The 14,994-nt window shown below is 38.7% G+C and overlaps 1 pseudogene; it reads right to left on the reverse strand.

Annotated features, from left to right (window-relative positions):
• Window positions 1-9,823: 9,823 nt before the first annotated feature.
• LOC102826287 lies at window positions 9,824-10,675 on the reverse strand (annotated as a pseudogene).
• Window positions 10,676-14,994: the final 4,319 nt, after the last annotated feature.

Raw genomic sequence — 14,994 nt, forward strand, 5'->3', positions numbered from 1 at the left:
ATAGGATTTCCTAGGAGTGACTGGTGAGTTTGAACTGCCAACCTTGTATAGTGAAAAACTGAAAGGAAAACACTCATATATTAATAAAGGTAAGGTTGGGACAAAGTGGAAAACTTAACATTTTTTAGTATTCTCATTTGTTTTAAATTTCCTACAATAAAGCTGCAATAGAGTTCATAATCAATAAAAAAATCTTTATGAAAGTCACACTCTTTCACATTAAGGAACCATTTTCCTGAATGCATCTTAATAAACAGGTAACCAGCATTCCAAATCTGCAAATTTTTCTGAGATTATTGCAATTCAACCAAAAAGCAAAAGTATCTTAAGTTCAAGATAGTAACTATCTTCCTTCATGTTAGTATTCTATTTCTTACTTGCCATTTAAGTATATATAATTGGCTACCCAGATTATTTGTTTTTTTCATTGTTAATTTAGCATGCGTCAGAAATAATTTCTGAGGTGGGACACTATTAATATTTCTCTAAAAAAGCTTATATCTCTCATTTTATTTTATGATGGTAAAGAAATGACAGCATGGGGAGACTACTTAAACACTGAAGTTTATGAATATTTTTGGAAGATCAGATGAATATTGTTTGCTGATCACTGTTTATTCTAATTCTTATTGGCCTCTTCAAACAATTATAATAGGAATTTCGCTTTAAATACGTTTTTGGATTTTATTTTGATTTTAATTATAATGAGATATTTTTTCATATGAATTTATATTGACCAAGTGTTTTGGAAGATTTTCATGTGTGTGTGGTGAGTCTTAAATGTTTTTAGTATGCAACCTCTTAAAGTCAAAACTCAAAAAACCACAGTTTATCTGCTACTAAAGGAAACACTGTAGTGTAGTAAATTACAAGCTGCATTGCTACAGTAAGGTCAGCAGTTCAAATCTACCAGTCATTCCTCAGGAAACAGATGAGGCTTTCTGCTCCCATAGAGATTTACAGCCTCAGAAACCCTATACAGGGTGGCTATGAGTTGGAACCAATTCAAGGCACATCACAACCTCCACCATCTAAAACAATCAAATTGTTGCTGTTGTTGTTAAATGCCATCGAGTTGGTTCTGACTCATAGCCACCCTGTATAGAGTTTCCAAGAAGCAGCTGTTGAGTTTGAACCATTGACCTTGTAGTTCAAATGGACTTTGCGGCCCAGAGCTTTATCTCACCTTGTATTTGCAATGATACCTGGTCAAAAAGAACTCTTACCAAGAAAGATCACAAACTGAGTTAGATTCTCTCTTCCACTCCCATTAAGTCATTGTCAAGTAAATAAATACAGTCAGATTTAGTGTTACTAATAGCAAACTGCTGGAAATTAGACCAGATTCTCAAAAGCTTTCAGGAGTTGCCTCCTAATAGCCAGAGAGGGGAAGAAAAACACCAAAAACACTAGATATGATTAATCTGGGCCAAGAAAGAAAGATCCACCAAGTTGCAGTCAGCAACCTGGGCCATCTGGCCAGACTCTCTCGTCCTCTAGGTTATAGCTTGTCAACTTAATTAGCATTAAGCTTTAAGTTTTCATTTTTAAATGATGTGTAACAGTCATTCTGTCATGAACAAGACAAAATAAACGCTAACTGGAGACATAGATTCCACTCTTATGACGTGCATTGAGATAAAGAAATGATGGGGCATTTATACACTTGGTTTAAAGGTGACTTGCTGCATAAACTACTAAACCAATCCAGTTTTCAGACCTACCAGTTGAAGATAAAAGTCCCTTTCTTCCCCCTCAAAATAAAACCCTCTGAAGATACACACAAATTATCATTGTCCAACCAGCAAGAATAATGTTTATTCATGTCTGTCTTTCTGATTTGTTATTGTTCTTAAGTGCCATCAAGTCAGTTCCTTGCAGTTCAAATCACCTTGTAGTCCAGTGCTTATCCTACAGAACCACATCAGATTTTCATGGGTTTTTCTATCTACAAAATTTCCGCAGTTTTACTTAGTGATATATATTTTTTCCTTTTAATATATTCATCAATCTGGAGTCCATGCTGCTCTAAGTTTGACCCTACAAGCAATGGGATCACAAGGAAGTTTGTTAGAAACACAAACCTCCAGGCTTATGCTAGACCTGCTGAAATAGAATCTGCATTTTAACAAGATCCACAGGTGACTCATATACACATTAAATTTTATCACATATTAGAATCACTTAGAGAATTTATGAAAAACACAGATTCCTGGGTTCTATCTCCTGAATTTTTGGTTCCATAGGTCTGGTATGGTAAAAAGAATTTGAATTTCTAGCAAGCTTCCAATGGTGTTCATGCTGCTGTTCGGGAAAACATACTTTCAGAACCACTGCTCTTGACTAGAGAAAGCTTTGTGTCATATCTAGTTATGTAGTAGATTCTTCATTTTCAGAAAAAGTAATGAGTGGCAGAAATCTAAATTTAAGACTATTCCATTGAAAGACCACTAACTCAACTGGTAAAAACTATATTTGGTGAGAACAAACAAGATGCCGGATTGGGTGGAAGAACAGTAAGGAGCTCTGTCAGAAACAACACAGACTACAGGACCAAGAAGGCTCAGGGGATGGTCCCAGACCTCTGAACCACATATAAAGGAATATTTAGAAGGTTGGAAGGCTTACAGCTAGGGGAATTTTTAGCAGAAGCAAGAAATCCATTGCTTTCCAATTCAAGATGCTCAGCTGCTCCAGGAGCCGCCATCATGTGTTAGACCAAGCGGGGGAAGGATCAGAGCAGCACGGACGCCTGACATAACCACAGAGATAAAGGTGTAGACATTCTTTTCTTTTGGTATCTGCACATTGGTCCCTTGCTGTCTGTGCAAGTTCTGTGGACTGAGAACCAACAAAAACAGACAACAACTACAGAATGACGTACGTGGCAGCAATAACCTGAACTCAATCGACAAATAGAAGAGTCAAGAACAGAATAAAATGTTAAGAACAGAGGATCTGGGAGGTCAGTCTATGATCAAAACAATTACAATGTGAAAGAAGGTAGACACAGAGGAACAGAGACCCAGGTGGTGGGAAGGTCAGGTAGATTACTGGATAAAATAGACTGTCTTAAATGGAGGGTAAAACTAATGGAATATAAAGTAACCACAATGGGGTTGGGGTGAGGGCTTTAGTTTGGGTGTTGGGGAAGGCAATACAAAAATGGGGGAGGAGGCAGAAGAACAAGATAGATAGGGGAACACTGAGACAAGTTTGCATGGCCCAGTGGGACAGAGGTAAATAGTGATGCATACTCAACCTTGGAACAACAGGGCTCTGGGATACAGGGATCTAGGTATAGCTTGAGGAGGGTAAATAATACTAAAATCCTTGACTCGCTTATGAATATTAGTTTCCCTTGCCTACTATTGTAAAATAGACTCTTGAGTGGGATAGAAAGGAATGTTGGGAAATATGATTAGAGGAAACCTGTAAGCCCATCTTCAGCCTATAACTAATTGGAATACCTAAAAGGGGTTCTACAATTTGCCCAGTGAAATAGACCTTGTGCAAAACCTTTACAGAGTAAAGGACCTTAGGTAGAATCCTGAGTTCCATCCAGAACCTCATGAGGTGGGACATTCCCACTAGAAAGGACAAGCAGACCAGCCTGGGACAGCTACAGTGACAGAAGATACATCTTCAAATAAAGATCATCAGGAAAAACCCAAAACAAAAATGTTAGCATGACTGGCTACTACAAGAATAAGCAAGCTGTTCTCCAGGAAGACATCAAGGCTAACAATCAAGGCTAACAATCAGGACAAACTCCCCTCTAAGACTGCAACTCAAAGGGAATACACAAACAAGCATGTAAGCTTGCTGGTGACCACATTGATCTACTGGTGAGTGGAAGAGGTGGAAAGACATCAATGAAGAAATGGGCTGAGTTCAACCCCAGTCCATTGAATGCTGGTGAACTGGAGATGAGAGAGAGAAGAGGAAGGGCTGGTTGGTCCAAAGTGTGGTGAGACCTGAGGACACTTGAGCCCATGGACAAGGATTTAAGCCACAGAGGGCTAGAGCTGAGAGTGAAGTATCCAGCTGATATGAAGTGAGGGGAGATGCACAAGAACACCCAAACTTGCAGACAGTACCCTTTTGACCTAGCCTTGATGGCTCGATAATTAGAATTTGACTAGAAGAAGATTGATTTTTTTTTTTTTTTAAATAAAGGAAACAAGGGTAAATTGCTTCAGTTTGGTGAACCTGACCTATACTCAGAGCAATAGTTACTCTAAATACCAACAGAGAGGGAAAGAGTCTTCACATCAAGTATCAATGCTATCCGCTCTGTACACAGGGTAGATAGGGACAGGCAACTTAGACATTGGCTACCTAAAATGAGGGAACAATAAAGGCACTAAGTGACTGGATTACAAGGTTTCAAGAGGGAGTTTAGTTTAAAAATATGGGGGGAAAGAAAGAGTACCCACTGAATAGCTGTCATCTTATCTAGATGGGTCTGGTGAAAAGAGATGGGGATAAGATTGCTAAGATTCAATAGAGAATAACTGTTATCATGACTAATTGCGACTCACAACTGTAAATGTAGAAGTTTTGTAACAAAAACAGGGGAGTAGTTAATCTTACAGTCCAGAAACAGAGGACCCTAGGACCATCAATAGAGAAGCACACAAGTAGAATGCGGGACCTTATCCAGAGAAGCAGCAGTGCCAGAGATGGAGGCAGAGATGGGGGCATGGAGAGGGAAAGTGGCTGAGGACTCTAGATTCATGGACTAAGAGAGGGACTAAGAGCTGGTGGCCAGGAGGCAGACTTGCAGAATGTGCCCTTTGGAGAAGTAAATTATTATATATGCCTGAGTGGTTTTTTGTTTGTTTTTAAAAAGCTAAAGTGGATAGAGAGAAATATTGTTAACTGATGGTACATGGAAGGGATTATAATCATTGTAATGAAACAAGGTGGATGATTTGTTGAATGTAAAACTGATGATATGCCCTGTAAACTTTCACTCAATCCACAATAAAAATCTTAAATAAACTTTAAAAAAAACAAAAAAAAAAACTATATTTGGCTACTATAGTACACTGAGGGAAAAAATGATTGCCTAAAGGAGCTCTGGTAGCGTAGTGGTTACGAATCGGGCTGCGAACCTTAAGGTCAGCGGTTCGAAACTACCAGCCGCTCCACGGGAGAAAGATGAGGCTTTCTACTCCCGTAAAGATTTACACCCTCGGAAACCCTGTACAGGGTCGCTATGGGTCAGAACCGACTCGACGGCACTTAACAACAACAACATCAGCTCACCAGAATTCTCCCAATCACAGAAATTGTGCCCTTTCACTTATGCTGCAGCACTATGGGTAGTTGAAATCAAGGTAAAGACAACAAACTCTGTAATCCAATCAAATTCCTTCATCTAGGAATTTGGATACCTGAATAAAGATAAGATTTATATTTCCTGGGCTCTGTTGTTTATTTAGTTATTTCATCAATGCTTTAAGCTGTCAATAATTCTCCCAGTATTTAAATATTCTTCCAATAATGTGCTCCCTTCCCAAGTTAGGGAAATTAATGTCTGCTGTCTATAATCAAGTTGTACTTTTATTCATCTATTTGTTTTTCAAGAATAAATTTTTTCCATAAATCCTATTTTGGTTTTCTTCAATCAAAACTTGAATAAAGGGGCCATGGGATAGTGCCAGAAAATATAAATAATAAAAACAGGAACCTCTTATGAAACCCAGTGGCCATTATCCTTGTTCCCTATTGTTTATTGTCTGTTGGATGAAGATTTGCATGCCCTCTGGGAAGATTTGAGATGGGTATTCTGTTGGTGTTGGTACAAAGCCTAGCACTGACAGTAACTATGGAGCCCACTTCTTACACATCTTCCCACTTGTGTGTAGAGACTAGCCATAAGCATGCTGAAAAGGTACTCAAAAATGAGAGGGGAGGAATCATTTTAACATCAGCAGGAAATGGGAAGGGTGGGACATGCCAGAAAAAAGATTAAGAATGTGTTTCTTCACCAGATCTCATGAGGTTCAACTTTTTGAAATATGTCAACACTGTCTTCAGCATTAGTTTTCTGTGCTTGGAAAAGACCCTTTATCCTGAGCAGGAACTCAGTGTATATAAATGTATTCATAGTTGAACTATTCAGTAGGTGATCGCTAGATTCTATATAGGATTCGTGAGGGCAAGGATAATCTGATTGTCTCTCTACCACTTTTACCATCGTAAAAGGTCTCAGTGTTTAATCTCTTGGATTTTTAACAACTTAATGTTGTCTAAGCGAACAACACTGACCATGCCGCTAGTTGGCACCAAATTGAAGTATATCATTACTCTCAAATGAAAGCTTTTAACTTGCTGTCTCTTCTTCAGAAGCTGAAAGTAGTTCTGAACTACAGACAGTCCCTGGACATACTTAGAATCCATAGTTACAAACAAAGCCCATAAACCCTATTATATTGAAAATTAAAGGTACATACAATGGCTTGTAATAACAAAGGGTGTTTTGTAATGTGCATCAAAACATTATTGTTATTGTTGTTGCTGTTGTTAAGTATGGTCCTGTTGGTTCCCACTCATAGTGACCCTGTATAGGGTTTTTTGTTTTTAAAGGTTTTTATTGTTGATTGAGTGAAAGTTTACAGGGCAGATCATTCATTTTACATTCAACAAATCACACACTTTGTTTCATTACAATGATTATAATCCCCTCCATGTACCATCGGTTAACAGTATTTCTCTCTACTCACTTTAGCTCTTTTCAAAAAACACTTTTTCAAAAAACAGAATGTACGCCTCTAAAGGGCACATTCTGCAGGTCCTCTCTTCCCATGTATCTAGAGTCCTGAGCCACTCCCCATCTCCATCTCTGCCTCTGTCTTTGACGTTGCTGCTTCTCTGGATAAGGTACTACATTCTGTTTGTGCTCTTCTACCTAGATGGTCCTATGGTCCTATCTTTCTCGACTGTAAGATTAACCACTCCCCTGTTTTTGTTACAAAAATCTACCTTTACAATTGTGACAGTCACAATTAATCATGATAACAATTACTCACTATTGAATCATAAGAATTGTATCCCCATCTCTTTTCACCAGACCCATCTAGACAAGATGAAAACTATTCAGTGGGAAACTCTTTCTTCCCCAACACACTATTAAATTAAACTCCCTCTTGAAACCTTGTAAGCCAGTCACTTAGTGCTTTTATTACCCCCTCATTTTAGGTAGCCAATGTCTAAGTTGCCCGTCCCATCTACCTTGTGTACAGAGAGGATAGCACTGATACTTGATGTGAAGACTCCTTCCCTCTCTGTTAGTATTTAGGATTACTATCTCCATGAGTATAGGTCAGGTTTATCAAATTGTAGCACTTTACCCTTGTTTCTGTCATCCCTGTACAGGGTTTTTGAAGAGAAGCTGGTTGGTGGGTTTGAACTGCTGATCTTGTGTTTCACAGTACAGTGCTGATAACAGTGTCAGATCAGAAATCTATTATTATTATAGTATTATTATGTTAAAGATGTTTTAGTATATCTGAAATAGTGTCTTTATTATTTTTTATGCATTGTTGTTGTAAAATGCTGTCAAGTTGAGTCGGTTCTGACCCATAATGACCCTGTATAGGGATTCAAACCGACTTTGCCATCCAGCACATTAACCCGCAGTGACATACCAGGACTCCTTTTTATGCACAGAGGAGTGAATTATATACAATTTATGGTATATATATTGTCCTGGTGTGGCACTGTGGGTTAATGCACCAGACTGCAAAGCCGTTTGAACTGCAAGGTCAGGGGTTCAAGCTCACCAGTCACTCCTTGGAAACCCTATATAGGGTCGTTTTAGGTCAGAACCAACTCAATGGCACTTAACAGCAACAACATAGTATATACAAGGGTCTTCAAGATTTTTCTGGATAAAAAATCATTATCTTTCAATTCCATTTCCCATGAACTTTTTGAAGCCACTTCTAGTAGATACTGTACCTAACAGTCCTAGCTTACATACAGATTTGACTTAAATCATACTTAGGATTGGAAGTTTTTGGTAATTCGGGGACTACCTATAGTCCCTGCTGACAACTATAAATAAATTCATAGAGCAATGCATTAGCATTGAGATACAGGGACTACCAAGGGAGAGGGAGCATTAAGCAGGACTATTTCCTTCAAATCAAGTTAGATTCTTCTTCTTTCCATTTTCTTACAAACTCAGAGTTTTATGGATAAAAAAAGTTAATTTGTAATAAGAAGTCTGTAAATGCCTAAATCTATGCATTTTCTCAGAAAAGAGATGGGAATCTGTAGGCATGATGTTCATGGGATTCACACCATCTCCCTTATTGCCCATGATGGAGATAGAAGTGTGAAAGCCCTGTCCTATTGCTCTGCACCAAAAAGAGTTTTCCTCAGATTTGGGGATGATAAACTTGCACCTAACTTTCCAGAATCATGAGACTAACCCACCTGTATCTGTAGGAAAAAGAAAATAGTCTGCAGTAAGTAACTGTTGCCTCCATGAGTTCATGTTGTTGCTGTTGTTAACTGCCATTGAATCAGTTCTGATTCATAGCCACCCTGTACATGGTTTCTGAGGAGCAGGTGGTAGGTTTGAACCACTTGTCAGTCATTTTGTTGTACTATGATGACTTATGTGTTTCTGTGATTCTGGAATCTTTGCCACGGGTATCTTAAAAACCAGTAGGGTCACCCATGGTGGACAGGTTTTATTAGAGCTTCAAAACCAAGACAGACTAAGAAGAAACAGAAACAAACTACTTCCAAATATTGAGTCACTGAAAACCTTATAAATAGTAGTGGAACACTGTCAAATAGTACAAGAATATTGAATATTGAACCATGATGAAGAACACCAGAATGTTGTCAGATATAGTGTTGGAAGATAAGACAGCCCATGTTGGAAGGCACTCCAAATATGACTGGGGAAGAGCTACCTCCTTAAAGTAGAGTTGACCATGGTGATGCAAGTGATTTAGAATTTTCAGGAATTTAATTTGCTGATGGGGCATGCCTCAAAATGAGGGGCAACAGCTGTAAACATCCATCAGTGCATGGAATATCCAAAGTATGAAACTAGGAGCACTGGAAGTTGTCAAAATTGAAATGGAACCCATAGATATTGATATCATATGCATTAGTGAACTGAAATGGTCTGATATTGGCTGTTTTGAATCTGATGATCACATGATTTATTACACCAGGAATGGCAAATTGAAGAGGTGTCACATTCATCATCAAAAACAACATATCAAGATCTATCTTAAAGTTTAATGTGGTGTATAATAGGATATACTATCTATATATCTACAGTGAACTTACCAGTTAATGGTGGTGGTTATGTGCCGTGGAGTCAGTTCCAACTCATAGCGACCCTGTACAGGGTTTCCAAGGCTGTAAATCTTTACGGGAGCAGAAAGTCTCATCTTTCTCCCACAGAACAGCTGGTAGTTTCGAACTGCTGACCTTATAGTTCACAGCCCGATTCATAACCACTAAACTACCAACTAATACGACTAGTATTAAATTTTGCACAAACCACTAAAGCCAGTGATAATGAAATTGAAGAATTCTATGAACTTCTTCAGTCTGCAATTGATCAAACATGCTATCAAGATATACTGATAATTACTGGTGATTGAAATGCAAAGGTTGGCAACAAAGAGGAATGAAAAGTACTTGCAATATATGACCTGGATGATAGATAAGATGTTGGAGAGTACATGATAGAATTTGCAGGACTAATGACTTCTTCATTACAAATACCTTTTTTTTTTTTTTTCAATTTTTCAATTATTTAATGAGGTTCTTTGTAAGAAATCTAGAATACTAATTCATAAGGATAAATTCCATTTGTGATAGCAAACACAGCATGCAGGTAACCTTGGAGCTGGGGAATGGCTTTGATTTTTGGCATAATTTGTGAGTCCACAGCTTTCTGACCCACTTTGCGCTGCTCTGTAACCTCGTATTTCTCTTTCTCAGTGTCTTCTTGGTGCCTGGGCTTCCGCAGCTTCTTCTTGAAGTAAGCATCTGTGAGATGTTTGGGGATCTTCACACCACTGATATCAATTTTGGTGGAGGTAGCAATGACAAATTTCTGGTGTGTTCTACACAGAGGAACTCGATTGAGGGACAGAGGTCCAGTCACAAGGAGCAAACCACTGGCCAACTCCTTCAGGAAAACCACTCTCTTGCCTCGATGGCACCCAGTGAGGATGATCAGAATGGTCCCAGGAGTGATGCCGGACCGTAGTCTTCTGACATGCTGACTGAAGGGTTTTTTGCCATGGCTCAACAATTTCCTAGGCACATCTTAAGTTGGGTAATACCTAGGCATTTTTCGCAGTTTAACCACTCGGGTTCCTCCATTCTTGTCATCACAAACTGGCTTTGTGACAGTAGCAAGAACCTTCTCCTTCTTCTTCTTTTCAACCCTGGATTTAACAGCAGAATACTTCCTCTTGTACATGGCCTTTATAGAATACATGGCCGATCAGGAATACCTGCCAATTCCTCGGACTAGGACAGGATTTCAGCTGCAGTGCGGCTTCCCCAACTTGGGTTTTTTGTCCTTAAAGTTAGTCTTCTTAGCTTTGCCACTGGCATCTGCTTTTTTGACTACAACCTTCTTCACCTTGGTAACTGGCTTCTCAGCCTTTTCACCTGCCATCTTGCAAAATGGGAAAGAGAATTAAGGCCTCCAACTTCTGCCAAATACCTTTTAAAACAACATAAAAGATGACTGTACACAGGGACTTCATCATATGGAATGCATAAAAATCAAATGGCTACATCTATGGAAAGAGACAGTGGAAAAGTCCTCCCCCCTCTCCCCCCCCCCAAAAAAAAGAAAAGTCATGGAAAGATTGTAGAACAGACCATGAATTGCTCATATAGAATTCAGGCTGAAGTTGAAGTATACATTCAAAAGTACACAAGAGCCAAAATATAAACATTTTTCATTTTTCAAAATATGTGCATATTACACCTGAATTTAGAGATAATCTCAAAAACAGATTTGATTAATTAGACACTAATGACTGAAGACCAGAAGATCGGCCATGTATTCTATAAAGGCCATGTACAAGAGGAAGTATTCTGCTGTTAAATCCAGGGTTGAAAAGAAGAAGAAGGAGAAGGTTCTTGCTACTGTCACAAAGCCAGTTTGTGATGACAAGAATGGAGGAACCCGAGTGGTTAAACTGCGAAACTTGGATGACATCAAGAACATCTTACAGGAAGAAAGTAAAAGAACATTAAGAAGATAAGAAAGAAGGAAAAGACTAAATTGGATATCAGAAGAGACTCTGAAACTTGCTTGTCAGCATGTTGTTGTTGTTAAGTGCTGTCGAGTCGGTTCCGACCCATAGCGACCCTGAACAGGGTTTCCGAGGGTGTAAATCTTTACAGGAGTAGAAAGCCTCATCTTTCTCCCGTGGAGTGGCTGGTAGTTTCGAACCGCTGACCTTAAGGTTCACAGCCCGAGTCGTAACCACTACGCTACCAGAGCTCCTGGCTTGTCAGCATAGAGATGCTAAACTAAAGAGAAGATATAATAAGGTAAAAGAGCTGAACAGAACATTTCAAATGGCAGCTCTAAAAGACAGTCAAATATTATAATGAATGTGCAAAGACCTAGAGTTAGAAAATCAAAAAGGACTAGCATGCTCTGCATTTTCAAGCTGAAAGAACTGAAGAAAAATTCAACTTGCAATATTGAGAATTCTATGGGCAAAATGGAGTCTGTAAATTCTATGGGCAAAATGGAGGCTGTAAATCTTTACGGGAGCAGAAAACCTCATCTTTCTCCCATGAACCTCTGGTAGTTTCGAACTGCTAACCTTGAAGTTAGCAGCCCGAAGTACATCCTATTCTCCTTCTAGGAACTTAAAGTCATCTTAGCTAAATTTTAAACTTCTTTATTAGTGGGGTCTTCATTTGAGATCTAATGACTAAAGGAACTCCATTTTGTTTAGGTTGGTAGATCCATGCTGCTATCTCTAGCCTGTAGAAAATTATATCTGTTTGATTTTCAAAAAGCCATTTTCATGTCCTGTGCAAATCCTACTTCAATATTAACATCATGTAAATGAGCCCCTCAGGTTGGAAGGTATTCAAAATGCAACTGGGGAAAAGCTGCCTCCTAAGAATAGAGTTGTCCATGATGACACGAATGGAGTAAAGCCCCTGGGAAAAAACCCACGGGGCCTTCATTTGCTAATAGGGCACGACTCAAAATGAAGAGGAACAGCTGAAATATCCACTGAAAATCAGAGCATGGAATGTACAAAGTATGAATCTGGGAAAACTGGAAGTTTTCAAAAATGAAATGGACTGCATAAACATCGATATCTTAGGCATTAGTGAGCTTAAATGTACTGGTATTGGCCATTTTGAATCCGAGCACCACATGGTTTACTATGCTGGGAATGACAAATTAAAGAGGCATGGTGTTGCATTCATCATCAAAAAGAACATATCCAGATCAGTCATTAGGTACAATGTTGTCTGTGATAGGATAATATTCACGGGTTTGCAGGGAAGCCCAGTTAATACCACTGTTACTCAAATTTACGCACCAATCACAAAAGACAGTAGGAAGACATATAAGAATTCTACCAACTTCTTCAATCTGAAATTGATCAAACATGCAATCAAGATATATTGATCATTACCAGTGATTAAAATGCAAAGATTGGAAGCAAATAGGAAAGATCAGTAGTTGGAAAATATGGCCTTGGTGATAGAAATGATGCTGGAGAATACATGATAGAATTCTGCAAAACCAATGATTTGTTCATTTCAAATATCTTCTTTAGACAGCATAAAAGACGACTATACACATGGAACTCACCAGATGGAATACATAGAAATCAAATTGACTACATCTGCAGAAAGAGACGATGGAAAAGCTCCATATCATCAGTGAAAACAAGGCCAGGAGCAGACTGAGGAACACACCATCAACTACTCCTATGCAAATTCAAACTGAAACTGAAGAAAATGAAAACAAGTCCACAAGAACCAAAATATGACCTTGAATATATCCCACCTGAACTTAGAGATCATCTGAAGAACAGATTTGATACATTAAACACTACAGACTGAAGACCAGAAGAGTTGTGGGATGACATCAAGAACATCATACATGAAGAAATACATAAAGAAAACAAAAAGTCATTAAGAAAACAAGAAAGAAGGAAAAGGTCAAAATGGATGTCAGAAGAGACACTGAAACTTGCCCTCCAGCGTAGAGATGCTAAAGCAAATGGAAGAAATGAGGAGGTACAAGAGCTGAATAGAAAATTTCAAAGATCAGATTGGGAAGATAAAGCCAAATATTACAACAAAATGTGCAAAGATCTGGAATCAGAAAACCAAAAAGGAAGAACACGTTCAGCATTTCTCAACTGGGGGAACTGAAGAAAAAATTCAAGCCTCAACTTTTATTATTGAAAGATTCTCTGGGCAAATTATTGAATAATGCAGGAAGCATCAAGAGAAGATGGAAGAAATATACAGAGCTACTATACCAAAAGGAAATGGTTAATGTTCAACCATTTGAAGAGGTAGCATATAATCATGAGCCAATGATACTCAGGGAGGAAGTCCAAGGTGCATTGGAGGAATTGGCTAAGAACAAGGCACCAGGAATTGATGGGATAAAAATTTAAATCTCTCAAGAAAGTGAGGTGGCACAGGAGGTGCTCGTTCATCTCTGTCAAGAAATCTGGAAGACAACTATCTGGCGAACTGATTGGAAGATCCATATTTGTGCCCATTCCAAAGAGAGGTGACCCAACGGAATGCAGAAATCATCAGACAATCTCTTTGATATCCCATGTGAGTAAAGTTTTACTAAAGGTAATACAGAAAGGCTGCAGGCATACTTTGACAGAGAACGTCCAGAGGTTCAAGCTGGATTCAGAAGAGGCTGTGGAACGAGGGATATCATTGCTGATGTCCAGTGGATCTTTGCTGAAAGCAGAGAATATCAGAAAGATGTTTACCTGTGCTTTACTGAGTACACAAAGACTTGCGATTGTGTGGATCATGGCAAGCTATGGACAACATTGTAAAGTATGAGTATTCCAGAATACTTAATTGTGCTCATGAGGAGTCTGTACCTGTACCAAGAGGCAGTAGTTTAAACAGAACATGGGAACACTGAATGGTTTCAAATTTAAAAAGGTGTGTGACAAGGTTGTATTCTTTTACCATACTTATTCAACCTGTATGCTAAGCAAATAATCTTAGAAACTGGGTTATATGAAGAAAAATGTGGCATCAGGATTGGAGAAAGACTCATTAACAATTTGCCATATGTAGATGATACAACCTTGCTTGCTGAAAGTGAAGAGGACTTAAACATTTACTGATAAAGATCAAAAAGCACAGCCTTTGGTATGGATTACATCTCAATGTAAAAAAAAAACAAAATCCTCACCCCTGGACCAATAACCAACATTCTTATCAGCAGAGAAAAGATTGAAGTTGTCAAGGACTTCATTCTTCTTGGATCAACTATCAACACTCACGGAAGCAGCAGTCAAGAAATCAGACAAAGTATTGCATTAGGCAAATCTGCTGCACAGACCATTTTAATGTGTTGAAGAGCAAAGATGTCAGCTTGAGGACTAAGGTGTGCCTGACCCAAGTCATGGTATTTTCAATAACCTCATATGCATGCAAAAGCTGGACAGTGAATAAGGAAGACTGTAGAAGAATTGATGGCTTTGAGTTATGCTGTTGGAGGAGAATATTGAAAGTGCCATGGGCTGCCAAAAGAACCAACAGATCTGTTTTGGACGAAGTGCAGCCATGTCTTCCAAATAGATCTGTTTTGGAAGAGTGCTCCCTGGAAGCCAAGATGGCCAAACTTTGTCTCTTATACTTTGGACATATTGTCAGAAGGGACCAGTCACTGGAGACGGGTATGTTTGGTAAGGTGAAAGGTCAGAGAAAAAGAAGAAGAGACCCAACAAGATG

The sequence above is a fragment of the Chrysochloris asiatica genome, unplaced genomic scaffold (genome assembly GCF_000296735.1).
Source record: "Chrysochloris asiatica unplaced genomic scaffold, ChrAsi1.0 scaffold00155, whole genome shotgun sequence".
NCBI classification, from domain to species: Eukaryota; Metazoa; Chordata; class Mammalia; order Afrosoricida; family Chrysochloridae; genus Chrysochloris; species Chrysochloris asiatica.